Raw genomic sequence first — 20,721 nt, forward strand, 5'->3', positions numbered from 1 at the left:
TTCTGGTGAGTATATAGCCTGCCCTATCCCTAATCCCTACCTCTCCCCCTAGTGCCTAACCCTAACTCTCCCGCCCCACAGCCCAACCCTAACTTTGACATTCTGACAATTTCAACATTTCACACGTCGACATTCTGAGAATACACGTGAGATAAAGGAAGATTCTGTGATCTTATGACACCAAAATTGACTAATTTGGCCTCAACACTGGGTGCTACGTTTGACGCAAATCCAACTTTGCACATGCCAGGAACACTGGGCCCGATTCAGACCCGGACGCAAGCGGCCGTTCGCTAATATGCATTCGATGTTTTCCAACCACGCATGCGTCCGGTTATCACTGCGCACGTATGTCTTTGCGGTCAATTTTCTTTCGCTCGTAAACACAGCGAGCAGGAAGTGACCTATGTAATTTGATTGACAGAATGGTCCATGTATGGGTGGTGACGGGGGTGGAGATGTGAAAACGCAGGCATGTCCAGCCGTTTTTTGGGCGTACATTTATTATCTTATGCGAGCGCAATATTTGAACGGAAGTTGTGATACATCACTGTGTGATCCAGTTTCCATTATGACTGCTCGTTCAGCTTGTGGCAGGGTATTGGATCTTGCAAAGACGATGGTCTCTTCGTAGCTCCCTTAGCGAATTGATGATTTGCTATTCTCCTTAATAAGGCACAAGACCAATCACCTAATAATTGAATCACTTGTTATAATGTTATTTGCAATGGCCCTGATTTATTAGCTAAATTTGGAATGCATGTTGTGATCCTATTTGTTTGTATGTTTGGAAATCACAACAGCAATCAACTAATAAATGTTTCACTTGTTATAATGTTATTTGAAATGTGTTTGTTTTATTTGCTATATTTCGTATGCATGTTGTTGTCACATTTCCTTAGTTTTTTTTATAGCACAACACCAATCACCTAATAAATGTTTTTTTTTTTTTTTTTGGTTTAAATACACAAAGACAATCACCTACTAATTGCTTAGCTTGTTTTATTGTTTACTTACCTGTTACCTTATGGGTTATTTTTGGAAGCAATTTTTTTAGTATATGACCTTTATCATGTATTTAAGTATGTTTGTTGCAGTCCCTTTTACCCAGTTGATAATGAAATTTCAAAACAATTTTTGGTTTTAATTTTTTTATTTACAGAAATAATTTATTAATACAATTTTAACATTTTTTTTGTTTGGGTCAGCCAAAAAGGAAATTAGTGTCAATTGCACAAATAAAACATAAGAAAAAAAAAATTCACAAGAAAGGAGAGGGAGGTTTTGGGGTGCACAAATATGGGGCAAACACAGATGGAGTTTTTGGAAATTAGCCAGTGCTGTCAACGCCTTTTCATCCGCTTGGTCTGGGGTTGGAGGGAGCATGTCTTTGTCCGTGTGCGCCTGGCCTGGCCAGAGGTAGATGTTGTTTCCTCTGGCCTAGGCATAGGGCTAGGCACATTTTGAGGGATGGCCGATGTTGCGCCAGAGGTGGTGGGCCCCGATGTTCCGGCAGGAAGGGAGGGCGGCTCCAACATGCGCAGGCAGACGAGCTGCTCCAGGGCATTTGCTATTCTCACATTGGCCGCAGCATTTTCCTCCAGGGCGTCCACCACCCGTAGCAGATTGGCATCCATCCTCATCAGAATCTCGGTATTTTTATCAGTTTTTTCATTGAGATCTGTGAGGAGGGCCACTGCCTGCGAGGGGGAATGCCCTGGACTGTCTGCCTCAGGGTCCCCAGCCGGATATACTGCTTCCTCTCCTGTGGAGCCAGCAGATCTACTCACCTCTGGAGCAGACTTGTCCTCTTCTGTGCCTGTGTGGAAAAGATTTTAAAAAACAAAAATGTGTATATTTGAAACTTTACTTCTAAATTTTTTTTTAAAATTAACATAAATTTTACCTGCGGCAACATGTGGAGCCGCAAAGTCTGACATGTCTGTGTTCATGTTGGACACGCCAAACACCTCCTCTTCCTGCACACTCCCCTCTGCTAGCTCCTCCAAATCTGTAAACACCAGTGACACAGGGGTTGGCCCACCACCTGTCTCCCCTGCATGCCTAGCCCTATCTGCCAATTTTTGTTTTAGGCGATATTTCAAGTCGCTCCATCTGTTGTTAAAAAATGTAGGCTTAAATTTTAAATTGAAAAAAAAACTTTTGAAATAGGTTACAGCTTTTACGTACCGGTGTTTGAACGGACAAAGTCACCAACTCCATTGATAGCACTGGCTATTTCCTCCCACAGTTTCCATCTCTGTGTTGCACCCATATTTTGGGGTGCCTGTGCCAGGTTATCAATGCACATTTGCACCAAAGCCTCCATCTGCTTTCTTGTGAATTGTGGCTGCCTTTTGCGTTTGGCCCTGGTCTGGGTACTAGGCCCCACAGCCTCCTCATTCTCAACACCTTTCAAAAAGTTAAAAAATAAACATTATTTGTCTATTTGAGGTACTTACTGTGAGTTCCAGGATTTTAGCTTTGCTGCTGTTCAGTGGTCATTTATGAGACAATTGAATTCAGCAGATCCATTGTGGGCTCTCGTGACATTTTTATAGATGCGTGTGCATTATGCAGGCGCATCTATTGTGCATCATTGATTTGAGCGGGAAAGTTAAGGCTATTTAAGGCTTTTTTGTGGCCTACTTTCGGGGTGGGTTGTTTGGAGTTTTTTGGAGTTTGGAGTTGGATTTGGAGTTGTAGTTGTGGTCTTGGGCAGAGAGTTTGGAGTGTGCTGTTTAGAGATTTGTGTTTGGTTTTGTTATTTACGTTAGCATATTTGCGTTTTTTTTGGTAAAGATTTTTCTTATTTTTGGAGGTAAGTTTTTAATTTTTAATTTAGGTCTATTATAACTTGGTAATAATTGTAAACTTTTAAATGTTAATATGTGTTTACTTTGCTTTCATTTAGTTTTTTTGATTTTTATCGTTTGCTTTTTTGGATTTCGATTATTTTGGTCTGTTCGTCTGTGTGTGGTAAGTGTTTTTTTCTACATTATAACCCTTTATTTATGTACATTTTTGTTGGATTTTTTAGGGGTCACGCTGTGCAGATTGGTGTACCTAAAAACATGTCAGTTTTGCAATGCCATTTTTTTTTTTTTGTAAATGTATTGCATATAGTTTGGCCATCTCCTGTCTGTGGATTAAGCGTACCATTAAGCATTAATTTTTACATGTGGCGTATAGTTTGGCCATCTCATGTCTGTGGGTTAAGCGTACTATTAAGCGTTCATTTTTACATGTGGTGTATAGTTTGACCATCTCCTGTCTGTGGGTTAAGCGTACATTACAATTGTACTGTAGAATCCAAGAATAACTCAACATCATCTGTATAGTGCATGCATTCTTGTTATTTTGTGCTTAGCCTGTCTTGTTTTTTTTAAATTATAATTTTAATTTCTTTACAAATTCAAAATCGTAGGTTTACTACAAGATGTCACTGCCCAACCCTGTAAGATTCTTCTTTATATGATAAAAAGATAAGTATATATTAACATTCTTAAATTTCTAAATATTAATTACATTGCCTAACATTTCAGATTGACGTTGGGCGAATTATAGTGGCGATGTTCCCAGACCCCGACCAACCTGGACATCCTCCTAGGCATAGGCCTCGAAGGCGTGCAAGGCCCCAGATATTTCGAACATGTGTCACCCTTTTTGGAATGCCTGATGATGTGGTGTTAAGGTGTTACCGCCTACCACCCAAAATCATCCTAGACACTCTTTCATTAATAGAGAGTGATCTTGAAAGGCAAATTAACAATCCAACAGCAATACCACCACTTACGCAATTAATGTCGGTGTTACATTTTTGTGCCTCAGGATCCTTCCAGACCACAGTAGGCATAGTGGCCAGAATTTGGCAATCCTCCTTTTCAAGGATCCTGAGGGCGGTAATGGATGCCATATTTAAGCACCTCCATCATTTTATTAATATGCCATTGGATATGGAGTCCCTTAATGTGGTTAATCAAATTTTTTTTCGAAATTGCAGGCTTCCCACACATCATAGGGGTTGTGGATGGCACTCACTTACCTCTTCAGCCTCCAGCAGTGCTGGAAGCAATATTTAGGAACCGAAAGCATTTCCATTCAATGAATGTAATGGTGGTATGTGATGCCTCCCTCCAGATCCTGTACCTGAATGCCAAATTTCCCGGAAGTACACATGATTCATTTGTCATCCGGCAATCAGGGCACAAATTAAACAACCTACAAGCTGGTGATGCATGGCTTCTGGGTAAGTGGTACCCTTAATTTTAAAAACAAACACTGTTGACTTAGAAATTGTACTGATGTTTATTTTATTTTCACAGGAGACAGTGGTTACCCTTGCACGCACTGGCTGCTCACTCCTTATTTGGTTCCTACACTAGGTCCACAAAGTCAATATAATTCCACACTTACTGCTACCAGGCAGGTAGTGGAGCGCTGCATTGGCCTTTTAAAAAGCCGATTTTGATGCCTCCACCCCTCTGGTGGCGACCTAATGTATTTGCTGGCTATGGTTTCCAAAATTGTGGTCCTGTGTGGGATATTTCACAACATTGCCATAAGGAGTGGTGTCCCAATGCACCCAGAGGATGCCTTGCCTGAGGATGGCCCCCCGAGGTTGGTCGGAGGAGAGTGTCTGGGGGGGCCATACATGATGACGTTGTGGCACGGTTTTTCAGGTAATTTTTTCAAATCATTTAGTTAGTCAAACATATGTAATAAGGTAATTTTTGAGTGTTCAATTTCCAATGTGTTAATTTTTTTAATTTTTCTTTTCTTTTTTTTTACCAACAAATAAACAACAACCTGCATACTACCTGAAAATAAATGACTGTGACAAATATGTTCCAAAATGGGATTTTACATCTGGACAAATGAAGTATTACCATGAATTGTGGAACCATGTTGGCATGCTACATCTACAACCAGTTCTTGACGTTCATTTTCTTTATGTATATTAAGCGTGTTTGTGTTGTGTTTATTACATTTTTTATTTGAAAAATTTGTTGTCTTTTTTTTGAGAAATTACACAAAATGTGTTGGTTTTAAAAATGGGACAATATCTTCTTAATTTTGGGCCAAGTGTAAACTGTTGCAAATGTGGCAAAAATATTTGGTAAAAATTCACTTTTTACACAGGTTTTCTGTTTTTTTTATTATTTTTGTTTTTTTAATAAAAAAGGTATTATGGCAAAGCAGTATAGAGATAAAGACTAATACAAACACGTTTATGTAAATGTATCCATAAAAAAAATAAAAAAACATAATGTGTGTTAATAAATTTGAAAAAATGCTTATTAAATGTAATGGTATTAAAATGACCACTTTCATAATTACTTGGAGTTTCCAAAGATTCCTTTTCAAAATGTCAAAACACATTCAACAAATGCAAACTTATTATTTGTCCAGGGATTAAAATGTTAGAGGCAAGGAATGAGAGTTAATTCCCAAAATGTTTTTTTATGTTTAGTAAACAAAGTAACAACTACAACAGACCAAATATCCCACAATAAAGGCCTCCTTAAGGCCAACAAATGGACCAAAGAAATTAGAATTGCAACAATATGGCCACGCAGATGCACGATTTCTGCAAAAATCGCCTCATTCCGCATCCGTGCCTCTGTTGAAAGAGAAATGTGTGTATTACTAAAATGTAGGCATTAATATTTTTTAAAATGGTCATTAGGATTAACAAGATAAGATACCAAGCAAAATGGGTCAAACATTTCTCATTTATTAAAATAAACTCCAAATTGTAAACTTTCAACCACAAAGCAAATGTAAAAAAAATATTTAAAATTTTTTAAAAAAATTGATAACAGTGGTTAGAACAAAAACATTTGCATATGAAGTAAGCCTAACACAAGTTGACAATTTTAAAATTAATAAAAAAACATGAAAGACACAAGTGGTAGTGGTTTGGCATGTGTCATATGCGCAATGTTAAACCAACATTTTTAAAAAATAAATAAATAAAACTAGCAGATTTGTACTAAACTGAATTTTTGATTTACACAGGGCAAATTTAAACTTCATATAAAATGGTTAAAAAACAAATATAATGTCAAAAAAACAAACCAAAAAAAACCCAAGATTCCACAGTGTATGCATATAGGGCACATTCAAAACATTACTTCCACAAAAAAAAAAATACCTGCAGTATCCAGAACAGGGGCAGATCTCATCCTCGGATGATGTAGGCCAATGTAGATGAGATGTGGGAGGGGTGAGTTGGGAAAGAGATGAGGGAGTGGAACATGGAGAGGGTGGATCAGGGGAGGGAGTAGAAATATGGATGGGTATGACAGGGGAGGGAGGAGTGGTTTGGGATTGGGTGCCAGGAGAGGGAGGGGAATTATGGATGGCAAGGTCAGGGGAGGGTGGTGAATTTTGGGAGGAGTGGGCATGGGAAGAGAGGGTTGGAATGGAGGATAGGGATCGGGCTGGCCTTTGACGCCTCACTATCCGCTCTTGACCTAAATGATGGATAGTTCAAAATATTAACTAAATTGGCATATATTAAAAAATAAAAAAACAAAACCTTTAGCCTAAATTCACATACACAAATACAAGGTATAATTTTAAAAAAAAACAAGGCCATACTGCAAACATGCACACGCATTAATGATAATTTACATTAGCAAAGTACATTATGCAAATAAGATTAAGATTAAACCATTCACATATACACTTACGCCGACGGATCCGCAGCTGGAGAGACTCGAGCAGGCGTGGTGACCTGCGGCGCAGATCCAACCATCTGCGCTCCAATTGACCGATGTTCCGGCGGTAGCCCATGGAGCGCAGATGATGCCACACCTCCGCGCACGCCCAACGCTTCATGATATTGGTGACGGGGGACTGGCGTGTGGTAATTCGCTGGTCCATGACTTCTGTAAGGAGCAGCAACTCACGGCATGTGAACGCACTGGTTCTCATGATGGCAATGATTTTTTTCACACAAAACAGTTTTAATAAAGGTACAAGAAAAATCTGATTGGCTAATGTACTTTCATAATTAACAGGAACAATTCTATAGGTTAATGTGTGAGTCATGTGAAAAAAACCCCAAAATATATTGGGACTTATGATTGGCTTCATGCATTTAGATGCGTTAGCAAACGTCAGAACAAACGGCATAACCATATAATCTGTTTGTAAACCAAAAAGCAAAATATTAATAACATAGAAACATTCTTTCGACATACTAGAAATCTGCTTTGTCCTTAAAACCGCACGGATTCAGCGGAACAAATGTCACACAATACAAACAATAAAGTTTATTGTCATTCAATAAAAAAACAAGATTGAAAACATTTGAGTTACAATTAAGTAACTTAATATGGTGATTGCCACCAATCGATTCAAGTATGTTTGCAGAACGAGAAGCAAGGCAATCGAAAACTGACAGGCCAACTTCCGGAAATTACTTGTGCGAGCGCAGACATCAACCAAAGACGAGGAGAGCGCTCGCTATTTTGAACACTCGCTAACTAGAGGAGGGGTCGGGTGAATATGGGGCGGAAGCCTAGCTACGAGCGATCACACGTGCGAGCACTTTGTTTTACATATTTCCACTCGTACGGACTGCGAGCGAACGGCCGCTTGCGTCCGGGTCTGAATCAGGCCCACTATCCTTACTGTGAAGCATAGTGGTGGAAGCTTAATGCAAAGGGGATGCTGATCTGACAAAATAGAAACAGCATGAATGGAATAAGGCAGAGGTTCCCAAATGTGGTCCTCAAGGCTCCCCAACAGTTCATGTTTTAGAGATATTCATGGTTGAGCACAGGTGGTTAAATCAAATTGATTGGCAGTGCTAGGTTCTTTTGCTGCTCCTCCAGGCTCCCGGACTTGCTCCAATAGTCTGGAATGGATTTGCAAAATTATGTATCTCCCAGCAGGACAATATTCCAAAGCTTACAGCAAACACCTAAATAACAAATTAATCAAAGACCAAACACATACACATTAGTGTTATTTTTTGTTTATAGAAGACAATTCACCTACCAGTGTATTTTTTAAATATTGGAGCAACACAGCAAATACAGGGAGAACATACAAACTTCACAGATTTAATTTAGGGACCTTGTTGGAATCTAGCTCATGAATTCAGTGCTCTGTGGCAACAATGTTAATCACTGTGCTACCATTTTGCCCATAACAGAATATTGTGAATGGTCCTTAACCAATCTAATGGAACTTGAGCAATACTGCAAAAAAGAATCGGTGAAAATTGCAAATTGATGTGTAGATGTGCAAATTTGTTACAGACTAACACAAATAGACTGAGAGCTGTAAATGCAGTTAAAGGTACTTCAATCAAGTATTAAATCCAAGGGGTGATTATGCATGTAATTAATTACTGCCTTTTATTTGTAAAGTATTAATGAAAAAATTAGTTTTTTAAAAAACTTTTATTTATTTGACATTACAGTGTTGAGCAGTGCTAGGAAATTCTGAATAAATCTATTTTATACCATCATGCAAAAGAGTAAAATATGAAAAATGCCAAAAGGTGGAGAATACTTTTTATAGCCTTGTTATAGGACAGACTCCCTGTGGGTACTGGGTTAGAACACTGCATTGTACTAACTGACACAGATAAATATTATCTTATTCTCAGTCTTTCTCACTCAGAATGTAGCTGTTATCAGCACAGTTTTTCTGCCGGGAACTAACTCTACAACACATCTTTTGTTTCACTATAAAATCTGGCTAATTCTGCTGACACGCTCCTGAAATCCAGCACTAAAATAGCCCTAAACCTGTAAATGGGATAATTTAATGTATTTTGTTTTTCAAATACCAAAATAAATAATTACTATTAGAAATGACTTGCGATTTTTTCATTGAATTGGTTTCTGTAATCTGCCATGTGATGAAGAGAGAGTCAGGACATTTCAGTGCTCGGCATAGACGCAGATTTATTCATATTTAGCACGGTTATACGGTTAATTTAATTGTACCATGTGTAGTGCACAGTGAATATACATAGTGTACATGGAAAAACAACAAAAGACACAAAGTAAGCCCCTTATAGATTAGGTGCTGGGTTCTGTTCAATGTCTTTTATCCACATATTAGCCTCATACTCACACTAGCTTATTGTCTCCCTATAAAACACGGTTAAAAAAAAAAATGAAAGGTTTTGCTTTCTAAACTAATAACAATCCATTCTTACAAGACTCAGGTTAATTGAGGGTTGGGAACAGGATAGCTCCGCAGTGCTCCAGAAGTGTCTTGCAATAATCTATTTTGTTACAGTTCATATAGAAGCAGCCAAGGTGAACATAATGGTTGATGTTCTTCTCTGATATCCTGGGTTATAGACTCCGACTACTGAGACAAAATAAATAATACTGTATTATGTTTACTTTTCTTCCAATTGCGGCTGCATTGGTGATGTCTGAAGAGGGGAGAAGGAATATAAATTGACGTAATAATACTTTCCCCCGTACAGCAGAAGAGAAGAATTATGGAGGGCATCTTTTACAGAATAAGTAGTCTTCCGACATCAACTTGTTCAGTACAGAAAGAAAACACACTTGTTATAATGAATCTTGCAAAATGTGTATATTGAGCTTCTGTGTATTTTACCACTATCAATCTAATAACTGAACTTATATATGGATTTCCTACTGTGCAGTAAAACACACTATATATGCCTCATATCAGGCTATTTACTACATACATTAGTACTATTGCATTATGTTACAAATGTACAGTATATTTTATCACGTTTTAATACATACAGTCTCACTCCTAATATCACTATTTAAATATCAGATATTGCACACTACTGTAAATTATAATGATATTGGAAGTCATCAAAGAGCTCTGTGATAAACATAGACATAAAATATAGGTTCAGGGCTTTTATATCTGTCACGGAAATTCAAGGCAGATTTTAATATCCATAATAATTTACATCAAGGGATGCATTATTCCATTTAAAACACAATATTTCCTAATAAGCACAGAACCAATGGCATCATTGATTATAAAGAATTTATATAAATATTATTTAAGTTGTATATAGTCCAAGGAGGAGATGTATCATATTGTCAAGAGAGATAAAGTGAAGTTAATCAGCAGTCAATCAGCTTCTAAATGTTCTTTATTTAGTACAGTTTATAAAATGACAGTTAGAAGCTGATTGGTTGCTATGGACAACTACTCCACTTTGTCTTTCTCCAAGGTTTAATACATCTCCCCCAAATCTGTAACTTTCCAAAAGCAGAGCAATGCAACTGTGTATGGTCACTGCTATCCAGCCCAATGTACTTCACCCTTGAATATTGTAGTGTCATCAGTCATTATACACATATATGGAAGAACAGCTGCCCTTTCAAGTAATTAACATTAAGGTGTATGAATTTACAATATCAGTAGGAATGACTTTAAAGTCTGTGGCCTGCAGTGGCTCCTGCTGGAGTATGTGTGTCTGAGGATTTACTTGCACTTCCCCAGTGGCATATCTATAATGGATGCAGTGTGTGCGGGGCACACGGGCCCCTGAGTCCAGGGGGGCCCCGCACAGCACACACTGCACCCATATTTTCTTTAAACTTACCTGTCCGAGGTCCCGCGTCGGGTGTCACTGCTGCTCAGAACACCGGAAAAATGGCCACCGCGGCCATTTTCCAGTGTTCTGCGCATGCGCAGTAGACTCCGGGCACTAGAGTGTGCCCGGAGTCTACTGCGCATGCACAGAACACCGGAAAATGGCCGCCGTGGCCATTGATCCGGCGTTCTGCGCATGCGCAGTAGACTACGGGCACACTCTAGTGCCCGGAGTCTACTAATGCTCCGGTGGCTGGCCAGCCGCATCAGTCGGCTGCCAGCCACTGGAGAGGGGAGAGGGGAAAGGGCACCGCACGAGGAGTGCATACGGGCCCCCTCCTCTCTTAAAACGCCCCTGCACTTCCCATAATATACTGCCACTTACATGTTCACACATGTTATATAGCAGATAAGGCTCTCACTATTCTGTCAGTATGGTCAGTCAGTTTGAAACTTTGCCACCCTTCCATAGAACTGATAATCCTCCAGTCATCCTGTGGGTATTTACATTGTCTCTAAATATTCGTCATATTATATCCAATACCAACTTCATCTCCTTTCTCAGAAAGAGCATAGGGGAAAAGGTGACTGTTACAGATCACCCATGGATAGTACTGTGGGATTGGTGGAAACCCTGAACTGAGGTGTGGCCCTATGCCAGGAAGAGCATTGGTGCCCCTCCCATATTGTAAGCAGACAGTGTGCGCCGCAGGTGCGTGGGCCAAAAAAGGTATGTGGTCTTGTAAGGAAAGGGCATGGCCACACTATAGTACCCCCAATTTACATTACACCACACAGTAATGCCCCTTATTCACATTACACTAAACAGTAGTGTCCCTTATTCACATTACACTAAACAGTAGTGTCCCTTATACACATTACGTTACATAGTAGTAGTGCCCCTTACACATTATGATCACACAGTAGTAATGCCCCTCACATATTATGCCAACAGTACAAATTACACCATTACACATTCTTCCACATTGTACAAAGCTCTCCTTACACATTATGCCACACTGTACAAAAGTACAAAGCCCATACCCCCTTATACATTATGCCCCCCCTTACACATTATGCTATACAGTACAAAATTACAAAGCCTTCAACCCCTTACACATTATGTCCCGTCTTACACATTATGCCATACAGCACAAAATTACAAAGCCCACACCCCCTTACACATTATGTCCCGTCTTACACATTATGCCATACAGTACAAAATTACAAAGCCCACACCCCCTTACACATTATGTCCCGTCTTACACATTATGCCAGACTGTACAAAAGTACAAAGCCCACACTCCCTTACACATTATGCTCCCTCTTACACATTATGCCATACAGTACAAACTTACAAAGCCCACAACCCCTTACACATTATGCCCCCACTTGCACATTATGCCACACTGTACAAAAGTACAAAGCCCACACCCCCTTACACATTATGCCCCCACTTGCACATTATGCCACACTGTACAAAAGTACAAAGCCCACACCCCCTTACACATTATGTCCCCTCTTACACATTATGCCAGACTATACAAAAGTACAAAGCCCACACCCCCTTACACATTATGCTCCCTCTTACACATTATGCCATACAGTACAAACTTACAAAGCCCACAACCCCTTACACATTATGCCTCCACTTGCACATTATGCCACACTGTACAAAAGTACAAAGCCCACACCCCCTTATAAATTATGTTCCCTCTTACACATTATGCCAGACTGTACAAAATTACAAAGCCCACAATCCCTTATAAATTATGTCCCCTCTTACACATTATGCAATACAGTACAAAATTACAAAGCCCACACCAACTTACACATTATGCCCCAACTTGCACATTATGCCACACTTTACAAAAGTACAAAGCCCACACCCCCTTACACATTATGCCGCCCCCCCTCATGTCTCTTCTAAATGCAGCACTTACCTGTCAGCGCATCAATGTGGGAGCCAAGGGAAGTCGCAGTCTCTGTCCCTGCCAGTGCCATCTCTTCTCTGCAACCCAATACCGAAGGAACGGCTCCTCGGCGCAGAGCACTGTGGGACTGGATGAGACGTCATGACATCTCTCCCAGTGCCTGAAGATGGTGGAGGGGTTAGGAAGCTGCAGCGCTGTCTGCTGTAATGCGTATTAGTAGCGATGTGCCCGGCAGAGAAGGAGCCGGGCACACTGCTAGTATTATACATTGCAGTGGGCAGTAGATGAGAGGCAAGGGGGTGATCGCGGGTGGAGGCAATCGGTTCCACCCACAGGACATGTGCACTCTGTGCGGGCGCACCACCCTAGTTACGGCCCTGATCCCCACAAGCTAGTTTGGACTTAGCTGCGCCCGACACACAGGTCGCGGCCCTTAGTCTGGATTCCCAGGTACAGGGCTGGTATGCACTGGAGCAGACACTGGAGTATCTTAAATGGAGTGCAGACTTTGGAGTGGCAACTGTCAGCAGGAACACAGATGGAACAGGGACTATACGAAGCACAGCAGACTGGAATCCGGAACAGTACAGAGAATAGGAATCAGGAATTAACTATTCACAGAGAAAGTAATCGAACAAGGCTGATGCTGGTGGTTTGGGAGCCTATACTCTGGCACAGGAGTGCTCCCAGGTACTTACTTATATAGGTGGAGTTCCATTGGGCACCAATGAGAAGTTTCCTTTTTGGCGTGCCTGGCCCTTTAAATCCTACGCAGAGCAGCGCACACTTCCCGCTTGTGCAGCTCAGCATGCTGCAGCCAGAGGAGGGGAGAAGATGTCGGCAACTCTGCAGCAGCCGCTGCCAGGCAAATCACCACATCGGTAGCCGGGCATCTCCTGACCACTTTCTAGTGACAATGACAGGGACAATCTTGTAAAAGTTGATGGGCTGCAAGCACACTCCTCCATGTCGCCATATTGGAGAAAGAAAACCAGTATATCGTAGTGGCCATGTTGGCACCCTTTACGCAATTATCAAATTTGAGGAGGAATAGTTAATTTGAGGGAGCAATGTTCAGTTCCTTCATATTTGCAGAGATCATCATGACCCATCATTCGCAGATGATTAAGGGATAGTTTGGAGTGGTCTGCGTAAGAGACATTCAATTTCAAAAGCATAACCACTCATGGAGAGTGTGAGATTATAAATAGGCTTAAAGTACTCAAAAGAAAATGGTCAGAAAAATTGTGTATTTCCATTTCCACACATGTGCAGAGCTGTACGCATCTGCAGCACATGTGCAGAGCTGTACGCCTCCGCAACACATGTGCAGAGTTGTACGCCTCCACAGCACATGTGCACAGCTGTACGCCTCTGCAGCACATTGCCTGGTCTACTACAAGGCATCATCATCAATGTGTACTTGCACCTACCGTCTAACAGGTGCATAACATATGCCTCCGCCTTTGTGTGCATTTAATTTCTCTATGGATATTTTCTGTGTGCTATTACAGTACTCATGCATCATATAGCTTATCAATGCGACCTATCATTGACTTTTTAATAAGGAGGAATAGTCTGTAATGATCTGAGAGGGATGCGGTCATTAATGTGGAGGAACCTGAAAATCATGATCTGGAACCTTCACCATGGAACAAAACCAGAGTTTTGGAGATTGTTATTCAGTTCTAAATGCAAACAAAAACACATGTTCTGAAAAACAAGCACTGCATAAAGTCCATTTTCTAAAACACATCTAATAAGGGGCTAGGGTGGGCCCGATAGCCGTAGCAGGAGGGTATGAATGAGCTGAGCTTCATTGTTGAAGGCCAATAATCTATTAACATCATGGTCTCCACCGCACCTACAGTAGCAGGTGTATTTAGCATGATGCTGTGCTGTGACTTTACAGACTGTCCATGGAGCCCACAACCAATAATCCAAGGCATACCTACTGTAAATACATCCTTACCATCGTGCCATTTATAGCCTATTCACCATGTATCAGTGCTTCTGGGCTATAATTAGAGATCTGCGGGTTCGGTTTTATTCTGTTCTTATTGCCAAGTTCGGATTTCTCTTATTGGCTATCCAAAACACGTGACAGCCGAATAGTCAATATGATGCCGTTTTTGAGATCCGAACATAGCCGAGTAAAACCGAACCGCACATCTCTAGCTATAATGCTTATGAGATCTAAGAAAGTGATAATCAGGATGAGATAGTGTCAAAAACATTGAAAATTAATGAATATACTTTCCTTATTACATCAAACAGTCAGTCTCACATGCCAGGTAATGTTCTCATAGGAAATGTAATTCAACGCATGGAAAACAAAAGAAATTCAGAAACATAGTGTAATATGTCACACACTATTTATGTTTCCATAAATTTGAACGTAATAAAATGCAAAAATAAATAAAAACAGGTGTGTAGCACACATAGGGGCATATTCAATTGGGCGCGAGGTTTAGCGAGGTAAAATACCTTGCGCCCCTCACACCCAATTTGGAATACCGGGGGTATGCACACTCCCGATGCCCATGGTATCCAATAAAAAATAAGTGGTCACAGGGTTTTCAGCTCTGAAAACTCTGCGCCGCGTAAATTAAAATAATCAAAAAATCTTCACTTACCTGCCCAGGGGTCTCCGATGGTCTCCGCGGCTCCCAGTGGCCTCCCCTTCTCACTGGAGAGGGGGCTGCTGGGAGGCTCCAAGGGCTGGCAGGAGGGGCAAGGGCTGCTGGGAGATGTAGTTCTCCCAGCGCCCAATCCGGGGGGCCACACGGACACTGGGGGTGGGGACACATACACCGGGACGGACACACATGGCCGCTATCAGGAATCATGGGGCCCAGTACAAGTGGATCATGCAGGCCCCCCCCCTCTCCCAAAGCCCTGAGGGTTCAAAGATGTAGTGTAGAGTGCTGAGTGATTAAATAAAGGAGAATGGTACTTAACCTGGTATCCTTAGATTATGGCATTGAACTTGGTTTTTCTTCCCCTTCATCCATGCCTCTTCTTATCGCCAGCCAACGGCCAGGGTTCTATGTAGAACATTCAGGAGATGAGGATGGCCAGACATAAGGAATGGAGAAGTGGTAGATGAGGGGGTAGAAAGTTATGGTATAAGAGGAAAGTGAATAATGTGGACAGACAGCAGAAAAAGATTGGGGAACAGATGGGATGGGGAGAAAGATGGCATAATGCAGTCCTGACCTACCTGTGACCTTACAGCTGTTGTGAAACTACAAGTCCCAGCATGTTTTACCAGCTAATCATGGGAGGGTATGCTGAGTCTTGTAGTTTCACAACAGCTGGAGAGCCAAAAGTTGGACAGGTCTGTAATGTGACACACAGGAATAAAGAAAGTAAGGAGGAGTTAGAGGCACACAAGTGGAGTGGATGCAGAGGCACTCATAGGGAGGGAAGGAGGTGCATACAGGCACACATGGAAAGTGGAAAAGAATTAATTGCACAATTGGGATTTGGAGTAGGAGGCAGAGGCACTCATGGGGAGTGGAGGGGATAGAGGCACTCATGGAGGTGTGAGGCAAAATCATCCATGGAGTGGGATGGGGAGGGGCAGAGGCACACATACTAAGCTACACAGAGTTGACTAGAGACATGTACAGACAGGGACAGACATCAAGGTGGTAGGGAGGGAACATAGAGATGCAGACACAAGAAGTGAGATCCATGTACTTACTGTCAGGGCCGTAGCTAGGTTAGTGTGGCCGATGCCATCGCACAGGGCACCACAGGTCAGGGGGCGCTGTTTGGGCCTGTCAAATTTCTCTTTATTATCATTCTTGCTTGTAGTTTCCTCTTCTTTGATCCCCAGCATCTCCTGGACTCTCCTATCTCTTCCCTGGCCCTTCCCCATGAAGCCATAGCCCTTTTTGGGTGTATTATGTCCCTTTGAAAAATGAGGGGGGCGCCAATGCTCTTTCTGGCACAGGGCACAAAAAAGTCTAGTTACAGCTCTGATTACTGTGCTGTGTCTGCAGCGTTCTTCCTGGGCTGTGTGGATGACAAAACCACCTGACCTCCAGGCTGCAGAATGGATCACAGATTGCTAGGGGAATCCAGCACCTGACAGCACTAGCTTGTGTGCTGCTAGTGATGTCTGGAGAGTTAATTAATGAATGACTCATCACAGCTTAGCTGTGCGATGATTCATTCATATAACTCTTCGGTAAGCACTACAGCAGCTTCAGCTGTGACAGGTGATTAATTAGCAATAAACTCTGCCTGCGGCCGGGCCCCTCAGTCGTCTGGGCCCGGTACAGGAGTACTGGCAGTCCCCCCCTGATGGCGGCCCTGCACACGCACACACTTATGCACACACACACTCACGCACACCAGGGCCCCAACTAGGGGGGTGCTAGAGGTGCACATGCACCGGGTGCCGGATTGCAGCTGGTGAAAAAAGTTGACTTGAGGTGGCTTGGGGGCTGCAGATTCAGATAACGGCCATCCAAAAATGGCCGCTGCCAAAGAGGAGACAAAAGCTAGAGGTCCTTACTGCCCTCTAGTGTCTATCTCCTCCTTGGCGGCAGACATTTTAGGATGGCCATTTTCAACAGATTCCATAACTAGCCGAAACACATTGGTGGAGTGTGCCAGGAACATTTCAAGCAGGAGATATCCAGAGGAGCCTTCCTATAAGGACCCTGTAAGAGGTTTCCAGAGACCTCCACTTTTAAAATCTACAGACCCAACTGTGTGATTTAATAAGGAAAGAATATTCATTGATTTTCTATTTTTCTGACACTAGCACATTCTGATTATCACTTTCTTAGATTTTATTATTGTTTTGGTGATTGAGGGTCTAACCATTTGATTATTGGGGTGCTGCTGTTTGAGAGTCAGTGCACCCAAGGGCACTTCAGAAATACTGTTATACATGATGCCTATGAAACCCTGGGAGCAATACCTAAGGAGCACTACTAATCAGCTTTGCAGCCCCTTTGGGCACTTTATAACACCCACATACTGTACAGTTTGCTACTCCGTGGACCTGGGCACACCTAATAAAAGGTACTGTCCTATTGAATATCATCATTGGAAGCCATCACAATTGCATTATTCATGCAATGGTGATCCCTCTCCGCTCCACAGCATATATATTGCCAAGGTCTGTGAATTATCAATGTGCACAGCTTAAGCTTGCATTTTTAGTGACACATTCAATATAACATGGAAGTTTTCTCCTTTCCATCGATTCTGTATGTCTGGGGGAGATGTTTCAAGTCTTGTAAAGCGTAGAAAAGTGGACAAGTGGAGAATTTTCCCATAGCACTCTCTAAAGTGGTTTTGTCCTCCTTTCAGTATAAAAACAAACAGCAGTAACCTTAGATTACCACTGTTTGTTACTGTATCGCTTACACCATCAACCAATGGAAAGAGCGATATGGTCCCCATTGCCGCCTTCCGGGCATTGCAGAGTTCCTGCCGACACAGCAGTCCATTGCTGGCTGTGATAGGCTGCCAGCAACACTGCAGAGAATGCTGCTGAGGAGGGGGACCTCGCCAGACAGGTAAGTAATGTTAAATAACAATTGTATATTCTTTAGTATCAGTGCAATACTAAACTAAATATGCCGCTGGCATTAAGACTCTTGTTAAATGGACCCTAAAAATTTGTTAACTATCTGTAGCACATTTCTAGCTAAAGGGGGGGTCATATGCCAATGTTTTTACTGGAGGCCAATAACAACTACAGACAAGGGGATTTGGAAGCCAAAGCCAACTTCTTGTCCCCCAAACACAAAACAATAGTGATTTATTATACTGAACTTGATAGGGGCATATCCAATTAGGAGTGAGATTAAGAGTAATTTTGACCACGAATACTCACAGGAAATAAAAAAAATAATAATTGAAAATCGGCCTGTGCCATCATTGGGAGTTGGCAATGAGTGGCTCAGAGTCCGCTGAACTTCATTATAACAGAAAGGCATCAGTCAGTATTGACAGTTCTGTGTAGATACTGTATGTATCGAGTACCTTAAAATAAAGAAACACATGTTTGGGATGCATTATCATAGGCAGTTTATGTATATACAGTAGTTGTATATATATCTGCCTACCTGAGCTCAGAGGGTGCCCTGGAAGCTGAGTTGACAGTGCTGGCTGTCTCAATGTCAGTACAGGCATGGCATGGAGCCAGAGCCGGCCCTAGCCAAATTAGTGCCCTAGGCAAGATTTTGGGTGGTGCCCCCCCTGGGATCCTGAAAAAGTGTGTGGTCTCACAGAAGGAGCGTGGTCTCACTGAAGGAGCGTGGTGCTGTTGCCCCTTTTCCCATTGTGCTGCACTCCCAGCACACCTCACCCAGCACAGCACCCATCACAACACTCTTCTCCCAGCACAGTACCCCTCACCCAGCAACCCTGTCCCAGCACAGCACAGCAACCCTCACACAGCACAGCACCCCTCTCCCAGCAACCCTGTCCCAGCACAGCACAGCAACCCTCACCCAGCACAGCACCCCTCTCCCAGCACAGCACCCTTCACCCCTCTCCCAGCACAGCAACCGCGCTAACTACTAGCCGCCGTCCAGGTTCCCCATCCCCACAAACCGCCCCTGGCTATTCCACCGCTGCCCGCTCACTGTTTGCTGTTGCCAGGCCCGATCAGATCTGTCAGCTGAGCTCTGATCATGGCGCTGAACATTGATAGTAGTAGCTACCATAGTCTCTGCCCAGCCAGAGGCAGGTGCCCCGGCCGTGCCTGCCCCAAAGCTCTGCTGGCCTTAGGCGGCCTTGGGTGCCCCTAGGCATTCCAAATGCCCAAGGCATTTGCTTAGTTTGTCTATGCCTAGGGCCGGCTCTGCATGGAGCAGGTACTGATGCAGGACCGGGCTAGGTCTGGGGCAGCTTTGGGAGGGGGATCTCAGCTCAGGCTGTCTCATGATACTGTCTGAAAGAGACTAGGCTGGGGGGCTGCACTTGGCCGGTAGCTCTGCATGCAGTCCCAGGGAGAGTCTCTAAATGCTGTACCATCCCGGTACGGCAGCCAGGGGTGTCTGGCAGCAGGGGCATACATGGTTGCCTGGAGGATGGGTGGCGGCTGGTGGATGGTAGCAGTGTACGGGTAACTTTGCAACTGCTCTAGGGCTGCGAGAAAAAGCTGCAGTCATTCTATAGAAATCACTGTGACTTATTCTCTCCCGGCAACTGAATAGGAAAAAATTTTCTTCTGTCGGAAAAACCCTGCGCTACTGGGGTTTCAAAATTGTGCTGGCAATTAAACATGCCCCATAGTATTTGTTCATCGTTAGGCTTCAGTTATGTACATTTTTTTCTCACAAATTCCGGTTATACGAGTGCAATGATAAACAGATTTAGAAACCTGTTTTTCTTTTTAGAAATACATATAATGACAAAAGAACTCTTAAATGTTAGATTTTAATTGTATATCAATACTTCAGCATCACTAGGCTTTGGGGAATATTTCTTAGGCAGGTTTTCTGCTGGTAATTGGGCAAAGTCTTGGACATCCTTAAACCTCATAAAAAATGACATTATATTGGTTTTCAATCGTAGCTTTAGAATTATGAGGCAATTTGTTTGAAGATAGAAAGGACTGATTTTAATCAGATAATAAAGGTGTTGTCTGCAGTATAGATCAAGCTCTCCACATGTAGTCTATGTTGGAATTAGGTGTTGAAATGTTTGCAGTATGCTATTTCTTACCAAATGCAGTTCCACAGTAAATATACAGTATGGTTTATATGAATATGGATATTAAACAGTTATAAGTCACCTATAGGTTTATTATTTACACATCACTTACTGTACTTAACTAAAATGAAATAAAGACACAGACAGCTGTATGTTTGGGAAAAAAAAGGTCACTGCCAAATGTATTATATAAATTGAAATTTTTGATAGAAATGATTGATTTCTTAGAGCAATGGTGGCGAAAGGCAGTGCACCTCGGCCCCAGCCCCAGCAGGGGGCCGAATTTCCACCCCCTGCACAGCAACCGACTTGGGTAAAACAACTTCCCCCTAATTGTCCCAGTACTGGTTCCTCCATGAGATGGAGACCTGGTCCCCCCCTTTAAGGTAGTGACCGACTCGACGCTCCCATAAGGCAAATGCTAGTCAAGCTCTGTTGTGCAGAAATTGAGCGGGCTGAGGAGCACAGCCTTCTGCCACGTACGAGTCAAAGATCAAGTACCGCCACCATAAGCTAACAAAACCTCTCC

This window comes from Taudactylus pleione, unplaced genomic scaffold, assembly GCF_031769625.1.
Source record: "Taudactylus pleione unplaced genomic scaffold, aTauple2 ptg000408l, whole genome shotgun sequence".
Classification (NCBI taxonomy): domain Eukaryota; kingdom Metazoa; phylum Chordata; class Amphibia; order Anura; family Myobatrachidae; genus Taudactylus; species Taudactylus pleione.